Consider the following 17,654-nt stretch of genomic DNA (forward strand, 5'->3'; position numbering starts at 1 on the left):
AATCTCTAAAACATTATAATACAAAGTAGAGAATAAAATCAACTCAAACCGAATACACATGTGTCTGGATCCAAACATAACCGTTCAGCCTAATCATTCAAAGGATACGTGGCCGCGGGCTAATGGTCATAACTAGTTTCCCATTAAGGGCTACGTGGCTCGGGAATTATTGTGTGTAGGGAAGTGATACATAGACCGGAAGTAGAAATGCTTCCGCTAAGCTTGTAGAGAAAACTATATTTGTATTGTAATGTCATTCAAATGTTTTATCAAGTCATACGTATTCACCAGCATATAGCTGACGTATTTTTCTAACCCATTGCAGGTAATTAAGCATAAGTAGCATTAACAAGGATTGGAGTCTTAATGAAGATAGAAAAGCATACAAGATGGCTCCGTTTTTTATAACTAAAAATCCGTGTAATATGAAACATATATATTGTAAACTAATACTCGGGTATTTAATTCCCGAGTGAATTTTCAATGTAATTTAATATTATATTCAACCTAAAGTCTTCCGCTAAAATTAACCCATAAACTCTGATATATTCACAAAATAGGTACCAACTTGTGGTCACACGCCTAGGCCCTAAATTGGGGTGTGACACTGGTCTATTATCTTTATCGCCGGTTAACTTCCGTTACTATCCACCATTGTCAACTACATTAACGTCCCCTTTTTTCATTAGACAAATATTTGTGTTCATGTTTGTTCATTTAAAAAAATCAACATGCTCGTGTCTGTTTATGTTTGTTCGTTAAAAATTTATAAAACCTACACATCTCAATTGAAAAAACTCGAACGCTAAAAAATATAATAATAAACTTATATATATGTATTAAATTAAAACAAAACTATGTTAAAAAAATAAAATAAATCATCATAAAATAGCAAAACGATTAAAACAAAAACTTGAATAAACTCCCGTAACACGGGAGGATCAAACTAGTGTGTATATATATATATATATATTGGGCCCGTAAACGAACCAAACAAACTTGAACGGTGCATGTTCGTTCATCTAACTTTAACCGAACACGAACATAAAATTGAACGAACATTTTTGTTCATCTTCGTTCATTAAGAAAACGAGCATGTTCGTGTTTGTTAATATTATTCTGTTTAAACCTAAACAAACAGTTCATGTACGTAAGCGAACACAAACGAACAAAAAAATATAAGCGAACACAAATATACATCTACATATGCTTATGATTTCAACAAGTCCCTTTCATTTTATATTTATATATTTATATAAATATAACTACTTTTTATTAACATTTAAACCAACATAAACGGACATTTATGAACATAAATAAACGAACACAAACGAACTTTCCATTGAATAGTTCATACATGTTCTGTTTGTTTAGAGTTCAAACGACTATGCATGTGCAGTTTAATTTAAAATGGTGCAGTTAACTTTTTTAAGCCAAACAATTCAAATGGTGCAGCAAATTACCATTGAAAATGCACAAAATTCAAAAGATGATAATGAAAATGAAGGTCTATGTTAGAGGTGCAGCATGTTTTTGGTGACTTCTCTTTGTGAACATATGTGCATTTCTAAATGGTGCTTTGTTGACATGTGATATGTTATGTATATTTGAGTGTTCAGTTGAAGTTTTGTATTCGTAAAACTTTGACCACTTTATGTAAATGTCTCTATGTTTGCTATATATCCTTACCAGTTTGGCTTTTTCCCGCCCAGCGCAACGCTCCGGGTAAATAACTAGTTATATATAATAATTAGAAAGTTTGGTGCCGTTAAGTGTCGATTGGACCATTTGGTGGCACCGTATTGGCCATTGCAGTTTTGTTTTCTTAGTTCCGGTACCGTAACGAAAATAACTGACCAAATTCGCGTAGACTCGCAACCTTCACGTCCGAGACAGACAACGCTTGGGTCCCCTTATACTAACGTCCCCTTATACTAACGTCCAAGTTTAGCGTCCGAGACACCGCTACTCCTAGTTCGATTCATCCGAGAGAAAACCGTATGGATAGACATGCATTTGGTGTTTATGTCGCCCCATTTCGACAGTAACGAATCTTTTTCTCGACGCGAGTCCCCGCCAAGGTTGTGAAACCTCTCTATAATTTTGTGCCAAAATACCCCCGCTTTTTGATAGTTCGCTAAAAAAATAAAAACATTACAAGTTTAATGTTTGTTATAAGAAATTTAAAAAAATATAGATGCATTTTAAAAACCTACCGCATGTGGCATCTTCCGATATCTGGCACCAAGCACGAGCACATAGTACGCACTCGTCGATACTCCACGCTATCACCGTATTTTTAACCCGAGGTTCGCCGACGGGCTTCTTTGCGTGTTTTTCCGAACGTCCGCGTTGGCTCGAACCGCCTACGTTCTCCGGGACAAGTTGTGTCTCCGGCACGAACTCGACCTCGGGTTGGGTCTCCGGGGCGGGTTGGGAACCCGAACCGGCAAAAATGTTCGCCGTCGGGTTTTGAAAACCGGGCACCGCGTTTGGCATAGAGTTTTGTAGATATGCAAAGTAGGCGGCCATTTGCGGGTCAAACATTTGCGGGACGGGTACGGTTGGCGTCGGGGCGGTAGATTGGTTCGGTTGTGGATTTTGGTTGGCTTGACGGGCATATTGACCGAAACCGAGAATATTTTGGTTGTCGTTTGGAAACATGATGGTATAAATATTTGTGTAAAAGATATAAATATTTGTGTAAATTGGTATAGATTGGAAGGAATGTGTAAAAAATATGAGTTTGGTTTGTTTATATAGTATAAATATAATTAATATATATATATATTTTTTTTAAAAAAGCCCAACGGCTCCAAGACCAACGGCTCTTTTTTTGGATCTGTGTGCCATGTCCAGCGTTTTAGATATAACGTTTGAAAAAAAAAGCTGATAGTAAACTTTGTATCGAAATTTCCTGTGAACGACTGTTTTGCTTCTGTTTTGTTTGACACTGGAGCTGATAGAAGTTTTGTATCGAAAGCCTTTAGTAAACTTTTAGACTTAACTCCAACCCCGTTAGATGCTAAGTTTCCTGTTGAATTAGCTGACGGTAAGTCTATAGAAACAACTCATGTACTAGCGGGATGTAAGTTGAAACTGTCGGGTCATACTTTTGATATTGACCTCATACCTTTTACACTTGGTAGTTTCGATGTCATTTTCGGCATGGACTGGCTATCCGAGAACCGAGCGGAGATTATATGTCACGAAGAGATAGTCCACATCACTACCCCTTCCGGCGAAATCATTTAGATCCAGGGCGAGAAGAGCGGCATGACTACAAGCGTCATCACCCTTATGAAGGCACAGAAATATTTACGAAAGGGTCATCCAGTAATTTTAGCTCATATTGTCGAGAAACCCGCGGAGGAGAAGCGAATCGAAGACATACCGATTGTGCGAGATTTTCCGGAAGTCTTCCGGAGGATTTGCCTGGACTACCACCTAATCGACAAGTCGAGTTCCAAATCGAATCGGCCCCCGGTGCAGCACCCATAGCACGAGCCTCGTATCGGCTCGCACCGGCGGAGCTTCAAGAGTTGTCCACTCAATTACAAGATTTGTTGGATAAAGGTTTTATCCGACCTAGCTCATCACCATGGGGAGCCCCTGTCTTATTTGTGCGAAAGAAGGACGGGACTTTCCGCATGTGCATCGACTACCGAGAGCTGAACAAGGTGACGATCAAGAACCGTTATCCCTTACCCCGAATTGATGATCTGTTCGACCAACTTCAAGGATCGAGTTACTACTCAAAGATCGATCTGAGATCTGGTTACCATCAACTAAGAGGGCGCGAAGAAGATATTTCAAAGACGGCATTCAAGACTCGGTACGGTCACTACGAGTTTTCAGTTATGCCTTTTGGCTTAACCAACGCACCAGCCGTATTCATGGATCTCATGAACAGAGTATGCAAGGCGTACCTCGACAAGTTTGTAATTGTTTTTATTGATGATATCCTCGTCTACTCCAAGAACAAGGCCGACCACGAAGAACACCTGAGGTTGATCCTAGAATTGCTAAAGAAGGAACAACTGTACGCTAAACTCTCGAAATGCGAATTTTGGCTTCGCAAGGTTCACTTCTTAGGACATGTGATCAATGAGAATGGAATCCATGTCGATCACGGCAAGGTAGAGGCCATCAAAAACTGGGAAGCACCTAAGACTCCAACTGAGGTGCGACAATTCCTAGGACTGGCTGGCTACTACCGACGTTTCATCGAGGGATTTTCAAAGATTGCTCAACCCCTCACCGCCTTGACGCACAAGGGTACTAAGTACAATTGGGGTGACGCGCAGGAATCCGCTTTCCAACTGTTGAAAACCAAACTCTGTAGCGCCCCTATCCTAGCCCTTCCCGAGGGAACAGAAAATTTTGAGGTGCATTGTGACGCATCGATACAGGGTCTCGGTTGCGTGTTGATGCAACTCGAAAAGGTTATAGCGTATGCCTCTCGACAACTACGGATTCACGAGAAGAACTACACGACCCATGACTTGGAACTCGGAGCTGTGGTGTTTGCTCTTAAGATATGGAGATATTACTTGTACGGTACCAAGTTTACCATTTACACCGACCACAAGAGTCTCCAACATATCTACGATCAGAAGGAGCTGAACATGCGACAGCGTCGTTGGGTCGAGATGCTTAAGGATTATGATTGTGCCATCAAGTACCACCCTGGCAAGGCCAATTTAGTGGCCGATGCTCTCAGCAGAAAAGAAACCGATAAACCTAGACGAGTGCGAGCACTACAACTCACGATTCACGCCAACTTACCCGATCAGATTCGCGATGCGCAACTCGAAGCCTTGAAAGACGATAATCTCCCATCAGAACTCATGCGAGGCATGAACAAACAACTTGAAACCAAATCGGACGGGGTCCGATATTTCGAAAACCGGATTTGGGTCCCTCGATACGGAGAGCTAAGAACCCTAGTGATGGACGAAGCACACAAGTCTCGATATTCCATCCACCCTGGCTCAGATAAAATGTACCATGACCTAAAAGCACTTTACTTGTGGCCAAACATGAACTCACCAACCCCGTGTTGACACTTTTAGTATATGTTATTCTCAGGTAGCCGAGGCGGGCGCGCGGTATAGGAACATGCATCCCATTGAACTCTAACGTTTTTGCAAAATTGTTTTTAAACTGTTATTAATTGGGTTTTAAGTCGTCCTGCGTGACGCAACACTTGTTTTATGAATTTACGCTTCCGCACTCATTTAAACTTAAATGTTTTCGTGGTTTGAAAACTTTATTTATGGTGTTTGATTATAACTAATGATTCCGATCCTGTTAGTTCACACCCTCTGACGGTAAAACTCCGTTAGTGGATTTTGAGGGTGTTATCTTTTCTTTCTTACCTACCTTTTATTACATGTATGGTGTGTTGCATATGAAACCGAAAATTCATGTCTAACATTTTATGCTGTGATTCTAGGAGATGGCTGGAAGAAACGCTGGACACGGTCGCGGTAACATCAACCTAACCGCAACAGAACTCCAAACCCTATTGAATGACCATGCGGCGGCAGCTCTAGCCGCACATGTTCAGAATCAAGTCGGAGGTCCAGCCGGATCCTGTACTTTCAAGAACTACCTGGATTGCAAGCCCAATTCGTTTAAGGGCACTGAGGGAGCCATAGGTTTCTTGCGTTGGGCTGAGAAGGCAGAGTCAGCTTTCGAGATGTGTAACTGTCCACCCGCCAGCAGGGTCAAATTTGCTGCTGGAACACTGGAAGATTCTGCCCTCACTTGGTGGAACTCCAATGTGCAAATTCTTGGATTGGAATTGGCGAACGCTATGAATGGGAAGAGTTCAAGAATATGATGCGGGAAGAGTATTGTCCTAGAGAGGAAATCGCGAAGTTGGAATCTGAGTTTTGGTCGTTGAAAATGGTGGGTTCCGAGATTGAAGCCTACACCACCCGTTCCCATGAGCTAGCAGTAATGTGTCCACGGATGGTAGACCCGCCGAGTAAGAGGATCGAGATGTATATCGATGGTTTGGTACCACAAATTCAGGGTATGGTGACGTCTTCCAAACCGGCTACAATTCAACAAACGATCCGATTAGCCCACAAACTGACGGACCAGGCAGTGACACAAGGTGCGTTATCACCTAGAGGTTCAACCTCTAAAACCAGAGACAACCCAATCACTGACAACAACAACAACAACTCGGGAAATGGAAAGAGAAAATTTGACAACACCAGGTCCTCATCATCGAACCCCCCCCCCCCACAGCAACAACACTACCGTAAGCCCGAACTCGCTCGGAACTTCAATAATCAGGGTTCCAACAATAGCAACAACGGTGGCGGGCAGGGTTCGAGTGGCTATGCTGGGAAGTACCCGAAATGCAACAAGTGCAACTATCACCATGCTGGCTCATGCGACCGTATCAAGTGTCTGAGATGCGGAAAAATGGGTCATCAGGCCAAAGAATGTAGGGGAGACCTAGCGGCAAAGGGTGCTCCTAAACAGCCTACGACGACTAAAGGGTGCTTCGAGTGTGGTCAAGAGGGTCATTTCAGGAAGGATTTCCCCAAACTTAAGCAGAGTGAGAACAATGGAGGCAGCAACAGTGGCGGAAGTAGTGGTAAAGGTAGAGCTTTCGTCATTTCGGGCCAGGCCCGCAGCGATCTGAATGTGGTTACCGGTAAGTTTCTTGTGAACGACTGTTTTGCTTCTGTTTTGTTTGACACTGGAGCTGATAGGAGTTTTGTATCGAAAGCCTTTAGTAAACTCTTAGACTTAACTCCAACCTCGTTAGATGCTAAGTTTCCTGTTGAATTAGCTGACGGTAAGTCTATTGAAACAACTCATGTACTTGCGGGATGAAAGTTGAAACTGTCGGGTCATACTTTTGATATCGACCTCATACCCTTTTCACTTGGTAGTTTCGATGTCGTTGTCGGCATGGACTGGCTATCCGAGAACCGAGCGGAGATTATATGTCACGACAAGATAGTCCACATTACTACCTCTTCCGGCGAAATCATCTCGATACATGGCGAGAAGAGCGGCATGACTACAAGTGTTATCACCCTCATGAGAGCGCAGAAATATTTACGAAAGGGTCATCCAGAAATTTTAGCCCATATTGTCGAGAAACTCGCGGAGGAGAAGCGAATCGAAGACATACCGATTGTGAGAGATTTTCCGGAAGTCTTCCCGGAGGATCTGCCTGGACTCCCACCTATTCGACAAGTAGAGTTCCAAATCGAATTGACCCCCAGTGCTGCACCCATAGCACGAGCCCCGTATCGTCTCGCACCGGCAGAGCTTCAGGAGTTGTCAACTCAATTGCAAGATTTGTTGGATAAAGGTTTTATCCGACCTAGCTCATCACCATGGGGAGCCCCTGTCTTATTTGTTCGAAAGAAGGACGGGACTTTCCGCATGTGCATCGACTTTCGAGAGCTGAACAAGGTGACGATCAAGAACGGTTATCCCTTACCCCGAATTGATGATCTGTTCGACCAGCTTCAAGGATCGAGTTACTACTCGAAGATCGATCTGAGATCTGGTTACCATCAATTAAGAGTGCGCGAATAAGACATTTCAAAGACGACTTTCAGAACTCTGTACGGTCACTACGAGTTTTCGGTTATGCCTTTTGGCTTAACCAACGCACCAGCCGTATTTATGGATCTCATGAACCGAGTATGCAAGGCGTACCTCGACGAGTTTGTGATTGTTTTTATTGATGATATCCTCGTCTACTCCAAGAACAAGGCCGACCACGAAGAACACCTAAAGTGGATCCTAGAATTGCTAAAGAAGGAACAAATGTACGCTAAACTCTCGAAATGCGAATTTTGGCTTCGCGAGGTTCACTTCTTAGGACATGTGATCAATGAGAATGGTATCCATGTCAACCCCGGCAAGGTAGAGGCCATCAATACTGGGAAGCACCTAAGACTCCGACTGAGGTGCGACAATTCCTAGGACTGGCTGGCTACTACCGACGTTTTATCGAGGGATTTTCAAAAATTGCTCAACCCCTCACCGCTTTGACTCACAAGGGTACTAAGTACAATTGGGGTGACGCGCAGGAATCCGCTTTCCAACTGTTGAAAACCAAACTCTGTATCGCCCCTATCCTAGCCCTTCCCAAGGGAACAGAAAATTTTGAGGTACATTGTGACGCATCGATACAAGGTCTCGGTTGCGTGCTGATGCAACTCAAGAAAGTTATAGCCCATGCCTCTCAACAACTACGGATTCACGAGAAGAACTACACGACCCATGACTTGGAACTCGGAGCTGTGGTGTTTGCTCTTAAGATATGGAGGCATTACTTGTACGGTACCAAGTTTACCATTTACACCGACCACAAGAGTCTCCAGCATATCTACGATCAGAAGGAGCTGAACATGCGACAGCGTCGTTGGGTCGAGCTGCTTAAGGATTATGACTGTGCCATCAAGTACCACCCTGGCAAGGCCAATGCAGTGGCCGATGCTCTCAGCCGAAAAGAAATCGATAAACCTAGACAAGTGCGAGCATTACAACTCACGATTCACGCCAACTTACCCGATCAGATTCGCGATGCGCAACTCGAAGCCTTAAAAGACGATAATCTCCCATCAGAACTCATGCGAGGCATGAACAAGCAACTTGAAACCAAATCGGACGGGGTACGATATTTTGAAAACCGGATTTGGGTTCCTCGATACGGAGAGCTGAGAACCTTAGTGATGGACGAAGCACACAAGTCCCGATATTCCATCTACCCTGGCTCAGATAAAATGTACCATGACCTAAAGGCACTTTACTGGTGGCCAAACATGAAAGCCGACATTGCCATCTACGTGAGTAAATGTTTGACTTGTGCAAGAATCAAAATAGAATATCAGAAACCATCTGGTCTGCTACAGCAACCGGAACTTCCAACGTGGAAATGGGAACACATTTCCATGGATTTCATCACGGGATTACCCAAAACACCGACGGGATGCGATACTATCTGGGTGATCGTTGACTGGTTGACTAAGTCTGCACACTTCTTAGCAATCAAGGAATTGGACAAAATGGAAAGACTGACTCACATCTATATGAAAGAAGTAGTGTCTAGACACGGAATGCCTGTCTCAATCATATCTGATCGAGATTCCCGTTTCACTTCGCACTTCTGGAAGTCACTACAGAGTGCACTAGGCACCCGCCTTGATATGAGCACAGCATACCATCCTCAAACGGATGGGCAAAGTGAGCGCACCATTCAGACTTTGGAGGACATGTTGCGTGCATGCGTGTTGGATTTCGGAAAAAGTTGGGAACCTCACTTACCTTTGGTAGAGTTTTCGTATAATAACAGCTACCACGCAAACATTAAAGCAGCGCCGTTTGAAGCGTTGTACGGATGAAAGTGTCGATCACCTCTCTGCTGGGCAGAGGTGGGTGATAGCCAAATCACTGGTCCAGAATTAGTACTTGAAACCTCTGAAAAGATTGTTCAAATCCGAAACCGCATGGCAGCAGCACGAGATCGCCAAAAGAGTTACGCCGACAAGCGCCAAAAGCCTCTTGAATTTCAAGTGAACGACCAAGTTTTACTCAAAGTCTCACCTTGGAAAGGTGTAGTTCGCTTCGGAAGGCGAAACAAACTCAATCCACGATACGTTGGACTTACCGGGTAACTGAGCGCATTGGTCCGGTAGCGTACCGACTGGATTTACCAACGGAACTCAGTAGCATACACAATGTATTCCATGTATCCAATTTGAAGAAATGCCTTTCCGATGAAACCCAAGCAGTTCCTTTGGGCGAGTTGCAAGTTGATGAACAGCTACGCTTCATCGAAGAACCAGTCAAAGTTTTGGATTGGGAAACCAAAACACTCAAACACAGCAAAATTCCAATCGTTAGGGTTAGTTGGAACTCGAGACATGGACCAGAGTTCACGTGGGAACGCGAGGACCAAATGATGAAAAAGTATCCTCACCTTTTTGAAGGGTTGACCAAACACCGAAAACCGCGAAAGCCGTCAGAAATCACCAGAGGTATGAATTAAATTTCGAGACGAAATTTATTTCTATTAGGGGATGATATGACAAACTGAAAATTTTTCTTGCTTTTTCAGACACCCATCGCGACTTGACTCAAATTTTCAGGACGAAATTTCTTTCAACATGGGAATGATGTGACACTCGACAATTTCATGTTAACTCCGTTAATTCAAACTCTGTTAGGCCCCGAACCCGGTGACCCTACTTTAGCGTCGGATTTACTCATAAACACAGTTCTTCAAATCAGAGTTTATTAAAACTTTTCGCGGAATATAAAACATCAATCATTTGTTACAAAACATTAAATCTTTTCTTTGATACCATAACACAAAACTTTATATTTAAAACATCTTTACTTCTTTCTTCAGATGCCAGCCGTTCAATCCATGCCATGTGTCATCCTCAAGCTAACTCTATAATCAGCTCACCTGCGTGCATACTAAAAGTCAGCTACGCTGAGTGAGTTCTAGTTAATCGAACGCCATACAATACATACACATACATACATATCCGTAGATACATATCCATACTTCACTAGTTACCCTTCTGTTCTACATACATACTTGCTACCATACATACATACATATCTACAATCACTAGCCTCAGTCTACCGAGAGTACGTTCATAGTCCACCGTCTATACCTGTACTCAAGGTCGTGAACACGTACAAGGTTCGCAGTCCTTACCTATGTTCACCATTTATGGTACGTACAAGGATCGCGGTCCTTCCCTATACCATAGTACATCCACAACACGTACAAGGTTCGCAGTCCTTCCCTATGTTGCAACCTAATTCATAGCACGTACGAGGTTCGCAGTCCTCCCCTATGCTACAAAATCAGCACGTATAAGGTTCACAGTCCTTTCCTATGCTGAAATACATCCACAACACGTACAAGGTTCGCAGTCCTTCCCTATGTTGCAACCTAATTCATAGCACGTACGAGGTTCGCAGTCCTCCCCTATGCTACAAAATCAGCACGTATAAGGTTCACAGTCCTTTCCTATGCTGAAATACATCCACAACACGTACAAGGTTCGCAGTCCTTCCCTATGTTGCAACCTAATTCATAGCACGTACGAGGTTCGCAGTCCTCCCCTATGCTACAAATACAGCACGTATAAGGTTCACAGTCCTTTCCTATGCTGACGCCTATCTACATTACGTATAAGGTTCGCAGTCCTTAACTACGCCATCACCAGCCGAGTCTATGTCCGACAGAAGCTAGAGGGATTTGCCATCCTAACTTACTATGTCGAACGTAGAACTCACATGCCATTCGTGTACCTATATACACATACTTACATTATAACATAAGAACACTTTAGGCATTCTTTACCTCATTCATTTAACAACCATACCCCTTGTCGTTACGTGCAATATCCGAAGATCGTTCACGCCCCGACAAGTATTCATTTGAAATATTCATACATCTTCGATATATAATATTCGTACCTTTATTTTTAACCTGACAGTACGCGCAATATCCGAAGATCGTTCGCGTACCGACAAACAATTGTTGGTGCATAGATGTCAGTAGTTCATATGTCTAAAGTCTGTAATCGAGTCTGTAATATTGTTTATGTAATTGTTTGTTTAGAAGCGAAGTTGTTGACAAGTTCGCTTAGGCGAACTTGTTAACCAAGCGAAGTTGTTGACAAGTTCGCCTAGGCGAACTTGTTCAACGAGCGAAGTTATAGACAACTTCGCCTGAGGCGAAGTTGTCGTATATTTATATTGTTAACTGTTTACGGTTTTAAGTTAGTGAATCGTTTAATCAGTTGTTAGTAAGTTCAGTTTACGTGAGTCTATTGACGTGAGTCTGTAAGCATCTCGGTTTGAGTTATCAATATAACGTGTGGTTGTTCGTATTGTGTGTACGTGTGTTCGTGAGCTAATCTTCTACGTCCGTAACGATCTACACAGGGATTCCGCACCTGTGTATTTCGGGATATCTCGTGTGATCCGTCCAGGGAACCTACAGTTGGTATCAGAGCATTTGCTCGATTGTGAGGTTCGGGATATTCACGCGGGTGTAGAATTCGTTTCATTTCGGGTATTACCGGGACGAGTTTTTGGTGTTTATGCTCATTCTAGCTTCCTACCAGTGTTTTTGAGCCTTCAAACCGTCAAAATCGTCGTTAAAATCCGTTTTTCAGATCTGCAGAAAGTTCAAGTTCGTCAGGCGAAGTTGCTGTTCATCAGGCGAAGTTGCCGTCAGGATTCGTAGGGTTTCAGCGAAGATATAAGGAGAAGCGAAGTTATTCACAACTTCGCCTACCTCCTCAACTTCGCCTAACTCAGCGAAGTTCTTCTCAAGTTCGCCTAGTTCAGCGAAGTTCTCTTCAAGTTCGCTTACTTTCTAAGTTCGCTTATCCTAAGCGAAGTTATTCTCAACTTCGCCCATTTACGCGAATTTACGAAGGATCCAGCGAAGTTATTACTTAAGCGAAGTTATCCTTAACTTCGCCTACAGTACTGTTTCGAAGAAATTTTTCTAACTTCGCCCTTTTCAGAATTTTTCGGGTTTCTTAGTCTTCAAGAAGGATGTCGTCAATCAACATTTCAGAGCTTGTCAAGATGGAAGTTGAAGCGGGGTCAGCTACAAAGGCCCCAAGGCTGCTGAAGGGAACCGACTTTGTTGCGTGGAAGGATCGGTTCATACAGTATGTTAAGTACCAGGATGCGAAAATGTGGGTATGCATCCAAGATGGATATATTCCACCGATCATGGAGTATGAGGGTCGAGACCAAATAAAGAAATACAGTAAAATGGAAGAAGAGGAGAAGAAGATGTATGAAGCCGAAAGCAAGGCTCATGCTGCAATCACAATGGCTCTTCCACAGGAGATCCTACATACTTTCAGAAAGTATACATCAGCTAGAGAGCTTTGGGAAGCTCTTGAGAGCAGATTCGAAGGAAATGTAGGCATTCGGGCCTCAAAGATAAAGCTGCTTAAAACTCAATTTTCAGTCTTTAAGTACTTAAAGAACGAATCTCTTGATGATATTATCACGCGATATTATCATCTAATGACTGAATTGAGTAACTACTCCATTTCCTACCAAGAAGAAGAGATTGTGGAAAAACTTCTCGATGCTCTCCCACCAAAATGGGAGATGTATACTGTACTGATGAGGGAAGACAAGGACTTCCCTACTTACGATCTTGAAACCGCTGTGAACAAGCTCAGAACTTTTGAGCTTAATATGGTCAGAAAAGAAACATCTATGGACCAGATTCAAGATCCAGGCATGTACGGAGCTAAAGTAAACTCCAATACAAGTTCAAAGACTGATTCTGCCGCCTACTACTCGAAGGGTGAGTCGGGTGCAAATTCTTCACAGGAGGGGCAAGTGTCAGTAAACTCGAATGGGGATGTTTGCTTTGTTGCGGGTGGATCAAGTGGTACTCAACAGACAGCAAGCAAGATTGGTGGATCTTCAAGTTCCTCAAGCAATAATTTCTCTAAGATGCCAATGAGCGTCAAATCTGCTGAAGAGCAGTTTGGACTCTATGCTTCATTTATTGCTTCTTATGAAAACTATATTCAAGGAAAGGTGGTTGATCCAGCGATGCTAGATGAAGACTACGACCAGATCGATGCTGATGATCTGGAGGAGATGGATTTACAATGGCAGATGGCCATGATAGTGAGGAGAGTGAAGAAGTTCATGCGAAAGACGGGGAGAAAGTTTGTTGGTGGCAGGCCAGGGTTCGACAAGTCTAAGGTGAGGTGCTATAACTGTCAGCAAAACGGGCACTTTGCCAAAGATTGCAGAAACGAGAGGGTTGAACGTGGTCAAGGCCGGCCTGCACAGCATACTGGGAATAATAAGGAAATCAATGCCATGTTGTCTAGAGAAGCAGGTGAATACAACTGGAACCTGCATTTGAATGAAACTGGTGAGCAGGCTAATATGGCTAAGGTTGAGAGTGAAGAACGTGAAAAGACTACCGGAGAAGAGAAAGCTACTGATAAAGAAAAAGCTTTCATGGCAGATAACAATGATCAAATCTACGAGGTAAGTTCTAAATCTTTTTGTACGAAATGTGAGAATTTGTCTGAGCAACTCGCTACTATAACTGATCAGTATGTTCGTTTAGATGCTGAATTTAAAACTCTTAAAGAAGATCACCACTTTACGAAAGTAAGAGAAAACAGTTACAAAGTTAAAATAAAAGCATGTGAAAAAGATGTTAAAAGCTTAAAAACTAAACTTGCTGAAAAAATTGAAGTAATTGATCTTAGTTATGAGGTTTTAGAAGAAAATACTAAACTAATTGCTGAACGTGAAAAGCAGATTGCTGACCACCAGGTGAAAGTGGTGGAACTGAACCGAAAACTAGAACAGTTCAGAAATTCCTCAGCTATTCTTGATCACCTTGTTAGTGATCAAGGTACCTCTACAAAGAGAGGAGGAATTGGTTATCACGAGGTTCCACCACCATATAACCACAATTACACTTTTAACCCTAGTGTACAGAAATCTGCTGATTTTGAAGTTCCTCAGACAGTTCCAATCAAGGTTACAAGTAAAGAATCAAATGTTAGTAGTGGCGAAACGAGTTCGCCTGTTTCAAGTGTAAATATTTCTATTACGAGTCCAGTCTCATCGGTTTCGGATAAGTTGTCCGAATCGGGTAAGACAAAAGAGAAGGTAGTGTTACCCACTGGTGGAGATAAAGATCAAACTTCTAAAAAGAGTACTCCACTCAACCCGTACGTCCCACCGTATGTGAGACGAACGGCCGGTAACACTGCCTTGACATCCAAAACAACCTTCGAAAAGAAAATGGAGTATATGTGTTGTTTTAGATGTAATAAGGTAGGACATCTTGTTGCAGATTGTCCTCTGACGCCTAAATTCAGAGGCGTGAGACCTATTAAAACTGAGCATAAGTCTACTGGTAATTTTAATACTGTTAAAAATGAAAACCCTTTAAAGTTTCGAAATGTAACTAATTCAGGTTTTCACAGAAACAAACCTCAGTTTTACAATGCTAATAACCAAACCGTAAGATATAATACTTTCAATACACATAGGTTTGGTAGGCCTCACACTCAATTTCCAAACAGATTTCCTACTAGGACTGACAGGAATTATCCAAATGCTAACTTCGGAAAGCAGAAGTACGGGATGTATAGATCCAAGACCAATTGGTCTTGGGTCCCTAAATTCTAATCATTTGCTTTATTGTGCAGGAACAGTTGAACAGGGCTGCCCACAGTCTTTGGATTGTAGATAGCGGCTGTTCCCGGCACATGACGGGCAAAAAATTCTTGTTGCACGACTTAAAACCTGTTCAGGGAGCCAGAGTTAGTTTTGCTGGTGAAAGTGGAGGAAGAATTACTGGGAAAGGAACGGTGTCCAATGGGAAAATGACACTTGAGAATGTGAATTTTGTGGAAGAGCTGAAGCACAATCTGCTGAGTGTGTCGCAGATTTGTGATAAGGAGTATACTGTTCACTTCACGAAGAATGAGGCGATCGTGTTGAAGCTTGGTTTTCAGATACCAGACGAGTGGATAGTGATGACAGCTCCACGTGATACAAATACGTATGTGATGGATATGAGGTCTACTGAAATGGCCACGGGAGAATCATGTTTAATGACGAAGGCAAGCGAATCAGAATCTGAACTATGGCACAGAAGGATGGGGCACATTCATCTTCGGAAGATGAACCACATTGTCAAAAATGGGCTTGTGATGGGCGTTCCCTTGAAAAGTTTTAACTTTGAAGACAAATGTATTGCATGCAAGAAGGGAAAGCAACACAAGAAATCCCATCTCACCAAGAAGGTCAACTCAATTGCCAGTACTCTAGAACTGCTTCACATGGATCTCTTCGGTCCAGTGAATGTACAAAGTCTAGGAGGTACTTCTTACTGCTTGGTGATCACTGATGACTACTCGCGATATTCGTGGGTATATTTTCTGAAATCGAAAGATGAGACGGCTCAAATGGTGAAGAATTTGATTACTAAAGTTGAGAACGTCATGAGTAAAACTGTTAAGTTCATCAGAAGTGACAATGGGACGGAGTTCAAGAACTTTGAAATGGAGATCTTCTGTCTTCAGAAAGGAATTGAACATCAATACAGCGCTACGTATACTCCGCAACAGAATGGGGTGGCTGAAAGGAAGAACCGAACATTAATTGAAGGAGCCAGGACTATGCTGGCAGATTCGAAGCTTCCTGTGATGTTCTGGGCTGAAGCGGTTGCTACAGCCTGCTATGTTCTGAATAGGGTGTTAACCGTTAAGAGACTTGGTAAAACTTGCTACGAGCTTATGCATGGAAGGAAGCCCAACTTGAGTGGTCTTGAACCATTCGGGTCCCCTTGTTCGATCTTGAAGAAAAATTCTAAATTTGGGGAAGTAGCCGATGAAGGAATATTAGTCGGTTATGTTGTTGGTACTCCCAACAGACGGGTCTTCAATACTTCGACTTGCAAGGTGGAGGTGGTGTGTAACACTGACATCACAAGTTACCAACCGCCAAAACCTAGCAATTGACCTGCTGAGCTTTTCGACTATGTTAAGCTTTTTAAGTCGTTTAACGTACCGGATTTGGAGATTTCTGAAGAAGAAGAAGAAAGAGCTGCGACGAAGATGATACTCGATGAGGAAGAAAATCTATTACAAAGACAACTGATTGATAAATGTCAACCTTCCTCATCAAACACTATCGATACCCCTGCTGCCTCAACTGAAGAAGAATTTATCAATCCTTTTCACTCTCAGCATGAAACAACCATTGATGAGATCTCTTCTAATTTGGAAGATAATTTGCATGTCGGTTCTGTTCCGACCACGAGAATCCATAAAGATCACCCTCTGGATAATGTGATTGGTGATGTGTCCTCAGGTGTACAAACGAGAAGTAGCTTGAATGAACATACCTGTGTTTATACAAGCATTAAGGAGACAGGAATAATCGATGAATGCATGTATACCTGCTTTATAAGCCAGATTGAACCGAAGAATTATCAAATGGCTTTAAAGGACAGCTCGTGGGTCGAGGCCATGCAAGAAGAGTTGGCTCAATTCGAGAAGATGGAAGTTTGGACTTTGGTTGAAAAACCAAAGAATGTGCATGCGATAGGCACAAAATGGGTGTTCAAGTGCAAGAGAGATGATAAGGGGATCATTATAAGAAACAAGGCGAGGATAGTAGTCAAAGGTTTTAATCAACAAGAGGGGATTGATTATAACGAAGTATTTGCTCCTGTCGCCAGGTTGGAAGCCATAAGATTGTTTTTGGCATTTGCTGCTCATGAAAAGATGAAGGTGTTTCAGCTAGATGTGAAGAGTGCGTTCTTGAACGGGAAAGTTGATGAGGTTGTGTATGTTGAGCAACCTCCGGGTTTTCCTGTATGGATTACATCAGGCACCTCGTGCCTGGTATGCAACTTTATCGGATTACTTGCTCGAGAATGGTTTTGAAAGAGGGAAAATTGATAGCACGTTGTTCTTCAAAAGAGATGGAAGCGACATCCTGCTAGTTCAAGTCTACGTGGATGACATTATATTTGCTGCATCAAAAGTCTCCATGTGTCAGGAGTTTGAAGCCGTCATGAAGAAAAGGTTTGAAATGAGTGCTATGGGTGA

The sequence above is a fragment of the Bidens hawaiensis genome, unplaced genomic scaffold, assembly GCF_021521415.1.
Source record: "Bidens hawaiensis isolate Kalapana, Puna unplaced genomic scaffold, B.hawaiensis_p1.1 tig00037695_1, whole genome shotgun sequence".
Classification (NCBI taxonomy): domain Eukaryota; kingdom Viridiplantae; phylum Streptophyta; class Magnoliopsida; order Asterales; family Asteraceae; genus Bidens; species Bidens hawaiensis.